This window comes from Salvelinus alpinus, chromosome 19, assembly GCF_045679555.1.
Source record: "Salvelinus alpinus chromosome 19, SLU_Salpinus.1, whole genome shotgun sequence".
NCBI classification, from domain to species: Eukaryota; Metazoa; Chordata; class Actinopteri; order Salmoniformes; family Salmonidae; genus Salvelinus; species Salvelinus alpinus.
Genome location: NC_092104.1, coordinates 33,898,968 through 33,910,744, shown reverse-complemented (window position 1 = coordinate 33,910,744; position 11,777 = coordinate 33,898,968).

Here is an 11,777-nt window from a genome sequence, read left to right as displayed (position 1 = left end):
ACAGCAGTAAAATAACAGTAGCGAGGCTATATACAGAGGGTACCGGTACAGAGTCAATGTGCGGGGGCACCGGTTAGTCGAGGTAATTGAGGTAATATGTACACTACCGTTCAAACGTTTGGGGTCACTTAGAAATGTTCTTGTTTTTGAAAGAAAAGCTATTTTTTTGTCCGTCAAAATAACATAAAATGTATCAGAAATACAGAGAAGACAGCAGCGTAGCCTGGTGGATAGAGCGTTGGACTAGTAACCCAAAGGTTGCAAGATTGAATCCCCGAGCTAACAAACTACAAAATCTGAACAAGGCAGGTAACCCACTGTTCCTAGGCCATCATTGAAAATAAGAATTTGTTCTTAACTGACTTGCCTAGTTAAATAAAGGCGTTGTAAATTACTATTGTAGCTGGAAACAGCTGATTTTTTATGGAATATCTACATAGGCATACAGAGGCTCATTATCAGCAACCATCACTCCTGTTTTCCAATGGCACGTTGTGTTAGCTAATCCAAGTTGATCATTTTAAAAGGCTAATTGATCATTAGAAAACCCTTTTGCAATTATGTTAGCACAGCGGAAAACTGTTGTTCTGATTAAAGAAGCAACAAAACTGGCCTTCTTTAGACTAGTTGAGTATCTGGAGCATCAGCATTTGTGGGTTCGCAACGTCAACAGTGAAGAGGTGACTCCGGGATGCTGGCCTTCTAAGCAGAGTTGCAAAGAAAAAGTCATATCTCAGACTGGCCAATATAAAAATATTAAGATGGGCAAAAGAACACAAACACTGGACAGAGGAACTCTGCCTAGAAGGCCAGCATCCTGGAGTCGCCTCTTCACTGTTGACGTTGAGACTGGTGTTTTGCGGGTACTATTTAATGAAGCTGCCAGTTGAAGACTTGTGAGGCATCTGTTTCTCAAACTAGACACTATAATGTACTTGTCTTCTTGCTCAGTTGTGCACCGGGGCCTCCCACTCCTCTTTCTATTCTGGTTAGAGACAGTTTGGTGTACAAAATGGACCAAAACTTTGCTTTTCTTTCAAAAACAAGGACATTTCTAAGTGACCCCAAACGGTAGTGTACATGTTGAGTTAAAGTGACTATGCATAAATAATAAACAGAAGGTAGCAGCAGTGTAAAAAAGGGGGGGCAATGCAAATAGTCTGGGTAACCATTCGATTAGCTGTTCAGGAGTCTTATGGCTTGGGGGTAGAAGCTGTTAAGAAGCCTTTTGGACCTAGACTTGGCGCTCCGGTACTGCTTGCCGTGCGGTAGCAGAGAGATCAGTCTATGACTAGGGTGGCGGGAGTCTTTGACAATTTTTAGGGCCATCCTCTGACACCACCTGGAATAGAGGTCCTGGATGGCAGGAAGCTTGGCCCCAGTGATGTAATGGGCCGTACGCATTACCTTTGTAGTGTCTTGCGGTCGGAGGCCGAGCAGTTGCCATTCCAGGCAGTGATGCAACCAGTCAGGATGCTCTCAATGGTGCAGCTGTATAACTTTTTGAGGATCTGTGGACCCATGCCAAATCTTTTCAGTCTCCTGAGGGGGAATAGGCTTTGTCGTACCCTCTTCACGACTGTCATGGTGTGTTTGGACAATAATAGTTTGTTGGTGATGTGGACACCAAGGAACTTGAAACTCTCAACTTGCTTCATTACACCCCGTCAATGAGAATGGGGGCGTGCTCGGTCCTGATTTTCCTGTAGTCCACAATCATCTCCTTTGCCTTGATCACGTTAAGGGAGAGGTTGTTATCGTGGCACCACATGGCCAGGTCTCTGACCTTCTCCCTATAGGCTGTCTCATCATTGTCGGTGATCAGGCCTACCACTTTTGTGTCATCGGCAAACTTAATGATGGTGTTGGAGTCGTGCCTGATCATGCAGTCATGAGTGAACAGGGAGAACAGGAGTTGACTGAGCATGCACCCCTGACGGGTCCCCTTGTTGAGGATCAGCGTGACGGATGTGTTGTTACCTACCCTTACCACCTGGGGGCGGCCCGTCAGGAAGTCCAGGATCCAGTTGCAGAGGGAGGTGTTTAGTCCCAGGGTCCTTAGCTTAGTGATGAGCTTTGAGGGCACTATGGTGTTGAACACTGAGCTGTAGTCAATGAATAGAACTCTCACATAGGTGTTCCTTTTGTCCAGGTGGGAAAGGGCAGTGTGGAGTACAATAGAGATTGCATCATCTGTGGATCTGTTGGGGCGGTATGCAAATTAGGGTGGGTCTAGGGATTCTCGGATAATGCTGTTGATGTGAGCCAGCGTTTTAAAGCCCTTCATGGCTACAAATGTAAGTGCTACAGGTCGGTAATCATTTAGGAAGGTTACCTTATTGTTCTTGGGCACAAGGGCAATGGTGGTCTGCTTGAAACATGTTGGTATTACAGACTCAGTCAGGGACAGGTTCAAAATGTCAGTGAAGACACTTGCCAGTTGGTTAGCGCATGCTCGGAGTACCCGTCCTGGTAATTTGTCTGGCCCTGTGGCCTTGTGAATGTTGACCTGTTTAAAGGTCTTACTCACATCGGCTACAGAGAGTGTGATCACACAGTTGTCCGGAACAGCTGATGCTCTCATGCATGTTTCAGTATTGCTTGCCTCGAAGCGAGCATAGAAGTTATTTAGTTCGTCTGGTAGGCTCATGTCACTGGGCAGCTCGCGGCTGTGCTTCCCTTTGTAGTCTGTAATAGTTTGCAAGCCCTGCCACATCCGACGCGCGTCGGAGCCAGTGTAGTACGATTAAATCTTAGTCCTGTATTGACACTTTGCCTGTTTGATGGTTCGTCAGAGGGCATAGCAGGATTTCTTATAAGCTTCCGGGTTAGAGTCCCGCTCAATGAAAGCGGCAGCTCTACTCTTTAGCTCAATGCGGATGTTTTCTGTAATCCATGGCTACTGGTTGGGGTAAGTACGTACAGTCACTGTGGGTGGGGACGACGTCATCAATGCACTTATTGATGAAGCCAGTGACTGATGTGGTGTACTCCTCATTGCTATCGGAAGAATCACGGAACATATTACAGTCTTTGCTAGCAAAACAGTCCTGTAGCTTAGCATCTGCTTCATCTGACCACTTTTTTATTGACAGAGTCACTGGTGCTTCCTGCTTTTGTTTTTGCTTGTAAGCAGGAAACAGGAGGATAGAATTATGGTCAGATTTTCCAAATGGGGGGCAAGGGAGAGCTTTGTACACGTCTCTGTGTGTGGAGTAAAGGTGGTCTAGAGTTTTTTTCCCTATGGTTGCACATTTAACATGCTGGTAGAAATTAGGTAAAACAGATGTAAGTTTCCCTGCATTTAAGTACCCGGCCTCTGGATGAGCATTTCTCTGTTTGCTTATGGTTGTATACAGCTCATTGAGTGCGGTCTTAGTGCCAGCATCGGTTTGTGATGGTAAATAGACAGCTACGAAGAACATAGATGAAAACTCTCTTGGTAAATAATGTGGTCTACAGCTTATCATGAGATACTCTACCTCAGGCGAGCAAAACCTTGAGACTTCATTAGATTTTGTGCACCAGCTGTTGTTTACAAATATACATAGACTGCCACCCCTTGTCTTACCAGAGGCAGCTGTTCTATCCTGTCGATACAGCGTAAAACCTGCCAGCTGTATGTTATTCATGACTTCTTTCAGCCACAACTCGGTGAAACATAAGATATGTTACAAATAACGCGAAATAAGTTACAAATAACGTGAAAAAAAACACACACAATAGCACAATTGGTTAGCGGACCGTAAAACGGCAGCCATCTCCTCCCGCGCCATTATCATTATCATCATTATCATCGCGTGACTCCAAGTTTACTTCGATATGATGGTTATTATATCAAGATTTCCACCACCATATCTCGCATAATCAATTTTACCTACACAAAAAGATCCCACCATGTCAAATGAACAAATGATCTGTCTGCATTTTATATTTATTACCAAAACTTCCTGTTTCCATCACAGCTGTCGTGAATTTTTTTTAATGCACGGTATGACTTTACTGGCATAAAAACTGTTGATAGACACGTGATTAGTAGCTAGGTATCCATCCAATTGGCGACCCATTTTCATGCAAGTAATCAAAAATCCGCATGAAAACAATATTTGCATGTTTCCATGTTTCTATGTTTCCATCAAATTGACTTGTTGCAGATAAAAGGCTATGCATGACGATGTAGTCCACATAAAATACCTTTCGCTGTTAAATTCCCATGTACTGGATAAAAAATACAAGTTAAATGGGTTTCCATCGCATTTTCAACTCTACTGATGGTTTTCTCACACAAAACATTGCGTTATATACAGTGCATTCGGAAAGTATTCAGACCCCTTGACTTTTTCCACATTTTGTTGCGTTACAGCGTTATTCTAAAATTGATAAAATAAGATGGCTCAATCTACACACAATACCCCATAATGACAAAGCAAAAACATTTTAGCAAATGTATTAAAAATAAAAAACAGATACCTTATTTACATAAGTATTCAGACCCTTTGCTATGAGACTTGAAATTGAGCTCAGGTGCATCCTGTTTCCATTGATCATCCTTGAGTTGTTTTTACAACTTGATTGGAGTCCACCTGTGGTAAATTGATTGGACATTATTTGGAAAGGCAGCACTTCACCAATCAGGCATTTAAGGTAGAGTGGCCAGACAGAAGCCACTCCTTAGTAAAAGGCACATGACAGCCCGCTTGAAGTTTGCCTAAAGTCACCTAAAGACTCTCAGACCATGAGAAACAAGATTCTCTGGTCTGCTGTAACTAAGATTGAACTCTTTGGCCTGAATGCCAAGCATCACATCTGGAGGAAGCCTGGCACAATTCCTATGGCAAAGCATGGTGGTGGCAACATCATGCTGTAGGGAATTTTTTCAGAGGCAGGTACTGGGAGACTAGTCAGGATCGAGGCAAAGATGAACGGAGCACAGAGAGAGAGATCCTTAATGAAAACCTGCTCCAGAGAGACAACGACAATGACAATGACCCTAAGCACACAGCCAAGACAACGCAGGAGTCGCTTCGGGACAAGTCTCTGAATGTCCTTGAGTGGCCCAGCCAGAGCCCGGACTTGAACCCGATTGAACATCTCTGAGAGACCTGAAAATAGCTGTGCAGCAACGCTCCCAATCCAACCTGACAGAGCTTGAGAGGATCTGCAGAGAAGAATGGGAGAAACTCCCCAAATACAGGTGTGCCAAGCTTGTAGAGTCATACCCAAGAAGACTCGAAGCTGTAATCACTGGCAAAGGTGCTTCAACAAAGTACTTAGTAAAGGGTCTTAATACTTATGTAAATTTGATATTTCTGTATACATTTTTTTCGTATAAAAATTACAAACCTGTTTTTGCTTTGTCATTATGGGGTATTGTCACGTACCGGCTCGAAGCCTGTAACAAAAAGGGAGACAACATTGAGATAAGGAACAACAAAAATATATTTAATAACTGAAGTAACCTACATACAATAAACAATGGTGTATGTAGTCAGTAGTGTAAGTGAGTGGTTGCGTGCATAGATGTGATAATGAGGGGTGTTGAAAGGTGCCAAAACAAACAAACAAACAAACAAATAAACAATACGGCCACAAAATTGCCACAACCAAAATCCAACAGTGTGTCTGCATGGAGAGAGTCTCCTCAATGAATGGGGGAGAGGGGTATTTATGCCGGGATACACCTGGGTCCAGGTGTGTCCCATTTTGCTGACGACCTTCCCGGCTCCACCCACCGACATCCTAATAAGGAAAACCAGAGCAAAGAGAAAGAATTCGGCAGACAGAGTGGGAGGGTCGTCACAGTATTGTGTGTAGATTGATGAGGATAAAAAACGATTTAATCCATTTTAGAATAAGGCTTTAACGTAACAAAATGTGGAAAAAGTCAAGGGGTCTGAATACTTTCCGAAGGCACTGTATAGAGAGTTTATACAACGGGTGTGTCTAATTCTGAATGCTGATTGGTTAAAACAGCATTCCAGCTGGTGTCTATTCCACAAGTTACCACCGGCCCAAATCTTTGACATTAAAATGCCTATTTACTCTGTTCCATCTGACTGTGCAATCCAATGTCTCATCAGCCCAGCCAGGCATTTTTTATACTTGATCTCCACTATAAAAAGCATATAGACATTGTATCCCATTTCCTTTAAACTAACATTTAGTTTTCAACAGCGGAGATTTATATAAACCTTGCTGTTTGTGTCTCCGACATTTGCAACATTGTTTCAATATTCAAATTCAATCTCCAGCTGTCCCATAGTAATGAATGTTTTGGGAGTCGGGACGAGACAGACAGGCAGGCAGCTTTTATCAGCCAGTCGAAATGGTAATGAATCAGCTAGCATCATTTTTATGGATATGTACAAAGAAATGTCAATTGAAAAAAGGTAAAAACAAAACTAAGTACAGGATTTTAAAGTCTTGAGACAATTATGACTATGCGTGCCATTCAGAGGATGAATGGGAAAGACAAAATATTTAAGTGACTTTGAACGGGGTATGGTAGTAGATGCCAGGCACACCGGTTTGTGTCAAGAACTGCAACACTGCTGGGTTTTTCACGTTAAACCGTTTCCTGTGTACAGTATCAAGAATGGTACACCACCTAAAGGACATCCAGCCAACTTGACACAACTGTGGGAAGCATTGGAGTCAACATTGGCCTGCATCCCTGTGGAACGCTTTCTCAATGTCCCAACAAATTGAGGTTGTTCTGAGGTCTAAAGGGGGGGGGGGGGGGCAACTCAATGTTAGGAAGGTGTTCCTAATGTTTGGTATACTCAGTGTACAGTATATATGCAACTGCACAGGTCAGGTTTCCAGATGAGATGCTGTGGCATATACTACACCACGTAGCTAAAATCTGTCTCAAAGACCATGAGCTCACTGATATGGCAATGTGTGTGAGCCCTTCTCTTTCAGCTGTTAAACTTGGTAAGTCAAAAAGAAGCCAACCTATCATTATTATGATCAAATCATTCAGTCTTTTAAGGACGTAATTTCAGCCACGCCACCCTGGTATGGCTTATAGCAGGGTTCCCCAACTGAATTTGTCCCGTTGGTGGTTTTAACTGGTGATGTGATGAAAATATATCACTTTTGAAATTCTTCAGAAAAAACAAGTGATGATTTTCTCTGTAAACCCCACTATGTCTATCTCTTCAGAATGTATTGCTTTAGGGACATATCATTTCCACACCAAAACCATCTCACACACACAGTATTACTCAATGACCTAGTTATTTAGAAGAGGATGAGCTGCAGTTCCCCATACTGTGACGCTGATGCAATTACTACCCTTGGTTGTTTATATTTTCAATGAGCCATAAAGACCAAACCCTGAGCTGATGACATTGAGCCAACCAGATGTAGCCTAATAACCATTTTTAACCTTTATTTAACTAGGCAAGTCAGTTAAGAACAAATTCTTATTTACAATGACAGCCTACTGGTGAATAGTGGGCTTTACTGCCTTGTTCAGGGGTAGAATTACAGATTTCTACCTTGTCAGCTTGGGGATTCAATCCAGCAACTTTTGGTTATTAGCCCACTGCTCTAACCACTAGGCTACCTGCCAACCCATCCATATGGACAACCTACAACTCATATGGTACCTTGATAGATATATCATGGACTGTGAAATCAAGTATCAAGGCATGTGCTATCAGTGGTGAACTACAGTGCACAATAAGGATGATTGAATGTTAAAGGATAGGCTCCACTTTCTCCAGTCCTCTTTTACTGGTTCTCCCATTCACATGAAATGAAAATACAATACGCATGAAATATCCTGTGCTAAAATGCCTTACATAAGAATGCAATTACCACATTTATGTCTCATAAATAGAAATGCTGGAGAACATATTATTTCCCTGGCCCAGTAAACCATAAAATGTGTAAAAATCAATTAACACATTTCCCCTTCAGGTATCATAACTCATTCCTCATGGATAGAGATTCCATAATGTAGCAGTATAATGTGAAACAAAACACACATGATATATCACAACTTAGCTATTCATCAAGGAAGTGCTTCTGCCAATATATATCCGCAACTGCAGAGGTCAGGTTTCCAGATGAGATGTTGTGGCATGTACTACAGCACATAGCTAAACTCTGTCTCAAAGACCATGAGCTCACTGATATGGCAATGTGAGCCCTTCTGTTTCAGCTGTTAAACTTAGTAAGCCAAGAAGAAGCCAACCTATCATTATTATGATCAAATCATTCAGTCTTTGAAGGACATAATTCCATGCCACGCCACCCTGGTAGGACTTATAGCAGGGTTCCCCAACGGAATTTGGCCTACGGGTGGTTTTATTTGGCCCCCCAAGTCTTCTGGGGAAAAAAGAAAAAGAAAAAAAGGCATTTTTTTGTAGAATTTGTATTGTTGGACATAAGACTGTAAAAACCCCAGGAAATTAGCTCCAAGTGATATTAATTTAAGAAATCTGTTACCAAGTATTCCCATGCATAACAGAGAGACGTGATTGTACGCAAATGTGGGTAAGATTTAAAATTATTCTGTTTTAGTCAAACATATCTGTTTGGGCTTCTTGCATTCAATTTGCAGTCTACAAATGATTTGTAATTAGGTTTTCCGGTCCCCCGACCATCCTGTCATGAATAAACGGACCGCGGCTGAATCTATTTGATGATCCCTGGCTCATAGTACTAAAGTTTAATAGTTCAACTGGTGATGTAATGAAAATATATCACTTTTGAAATGCTTCAGAAAAAACAAGTGATGCAACACACTACCTTCCTATAAAAACCCCACTATGTCTATCTCTTCAGAATGTATTGCTTTAGGGACATATCATTTCCCCACTAAAACCATCTCACACACACAGTATTACTCAATGACCTAGTTATTTAGAAGAGGATGAGCTGCAGTTCCCCATACTGTGACGCTGATGCAATTACTACCCTTGGTTGTTTATATTTTCAATGAGCCATAAAGACCAAACCCTGAGCTGATGACATTGAGCCAACCAGATGTAGCCTAATAACCGGAAGAACCATGACTACTAAAAACGGAGATATTTAACATGACCCATTCTAACTTGCATCACCTTCAGTTCATATTTAATCACAAGCATTTAAGCCCTGCAATATCAGCATTAATGGCAACGTATGATTCAATATTTGTCCTAAATATAGTGGGTAAAACTACAGTGCCTTTTAGAAAGTATTCACACCCCTTGAATTTTTCCATATTTTGTTGTGCTACAGCCTGAATTTAAAATTGATTACATTTAGCTTTTTGTCACTGGCCTACACACAATACCCCATAATGTCAAAGTGAAATTATGTTTTTGGACAGTTCAACAAATTAATTAAAAATGAAAAGCTGAAATTGAGTCAATAAATATTCAACCCCTTTGTGATGACAAGCATAAATAATCTGAATAAAAAAAGAAATGCAACATGCAACAATTTCAAAGATTTGACAGAGATTCAGTTCATATTAGGACATCAGTCCATTTAAATAAATAAATTAGGCCCTAATCTATGGATTTGACATTACTGGGAATCAGTGGTGGGCCGTCAGGGCCTGCAAGGCCTTCTCTGCTGGCCTAAACATCATCAGAATAGAATTTTTTTTTAAATATATTTTCCCACAAATATGTATTAAATTATTCCCCAGAGTAAGAGTTATACTCTTCATTTCATAGCTTTCCTCTTGGTTGCACTGCTTCCAGCCCCAGGTTGAGATTTGGAGGGCTGGTCTTTACGTTAGATCTTTTATCCAATCATATTCAGCCATCATGTGTTGCCAGGGGTCTAAAATCTGCCCTCAGGCCTTCAGAATCAACAGTGCGGGCGCTTGTAGCTTAAAGTGAATGGAAATTAAAATTTTGTGTCAACCAATCAGCTTTAGAGTTGGCTATTGTACGCCTGCTGGCTGGCTCCAGTGTTACACAGGAGCCAGCTAGCAGGCGTAGGGCGTCCACGTCTTTTGATTGGATTACCAATATTGAGAGGCAGGTCCTATGGGCAGGTCTATGCAGATCTAGGAAACTAAATTTGATAAACGAATTAATTCGCGTTCTACTGTTTTTTGAACCCACAATGGCGGAAGGAGGAGAAGATATCGATTTGGTCGAGGATATAATTATAACGCCATTCTCAAGACGAACTTTTCAAGAAAAGTTAGACATTGTAAGGAGAGGTCGCCCGACGCCACAAAGCCTGTCACAGGCGGGAAAGGGGTTCGTTCGTTCGCCACTTTCAAAGTTTCAACTATGAGCGCTGTCAATGGCTCACAGGCTCCGAGAAGCACTGCAAACTGTACTGCTGGGAATGCCTATTATTTGCAAGTGATCGATTTGGTGTTTGGAGCCACACTGGCTTTGCAAACTTGAGTTGTCTAACCAAGGCAGCAACGAGACACCAAAGTACGGCTGGGCACTTAGAAGCAATGGTGCTTTTGAAAACGTTTGGGGACACCAGAGTGGAGCTACAGCTCTCACTCGTCCTGCGTTATGTGACGGACACGGGAGTCAAGGAGCGATTTATCCGGTTTGAAGATGTGACAAGCGGCAAGCGAGCTGATGACATTGCCGCTCTTATTTTCCGTTTCTTGGAGGAAAATGAATGTAGTCTGGATAAAGTTGTGGCACAGTGTTTTGATGGCGCAGCAGTCATGGCATCCGGACTCAATGGGGTGCAGGCTAAAGTTAAGGAGAGGGCACCGATGGCCTTATTCATTCACTGCTATGCACATCGACTAAATTTAGTACTGACTCAAGGAGCCTCAAAGCTTAAAGAATGCAAGGTCTTCTTTGCCAACCTCAATGGCCTTGCAGCATTTTTCTCACGATCCCCTAAGCGCACGCAACTGTCTAATAATCAGTCTTTGGTGAGTAGGCATACAATGCATGTTATTTTTTATTAAATGTGTATGTATGTTTCGCATTTTATTTCGTTAATATTAAATAGCCTATATATTAACAAAATAAAATGGCAAATAGCCTATGTTGCAAATTATTTGTTTTCTTTTATTTTCAGTGAATAGTTATGTGTCTTTATCATCACGGTGAAACTGCTTTGGGTGCGACAATGCGCTGTTTAGTGAACACACTGTATTTATTTTTTTGGGGACTTAAAGCTCAAAGTTTGTGGACCAGAAATGGATAGAAGAAGAATATTAATATAACTCTGTTGCACTCGACTATGTTCTTGCCTATTAGTTGAACTGTACTGTATTGTACTCTTCCCCTGCAATTCTCTGAAAAAAATGTCAATTTCAAGGTGACGCAACGCCTGGTTATACTGCGTTTCTGTCTAAATGTATAGTGTCTAGAGCCATGGCATCTAAATGATGGTAATAACAGGTGGATTAATTCGGGTGGGACTGTGTAGGACCTCACTGAAGGCCCAGGCGCCAGGCCCACGGCACGCTACTGCTGGGAATACAGATATGCATCTGTTGGTCACAGATACCTTACAAAAATAGGTATGGGCGTGGATCAGAAAATCATCAAAACCGTGCATTATCATGCTGAGACATGAGGTGATGGCTGCAGATGAATGGCACATTCCTGCAGTCCGCATGCCAATTGCACACTCCTTCAAATTTTTAGACATCTGTTGCATTGTGTTTTGTGACAAAACTGCGCATTTTAGAGTGGCCTTTTATTGTACCCAGATCAATGTGCACCTGTGTAATGATCTTGCTGTTTAGTCAACTTCTTGCTATGCCACACCTGTCAGGTGGATGGATTATCTTGGCAAAGGAGAAATGCTCACTAACGAGGATGTAAACAAAT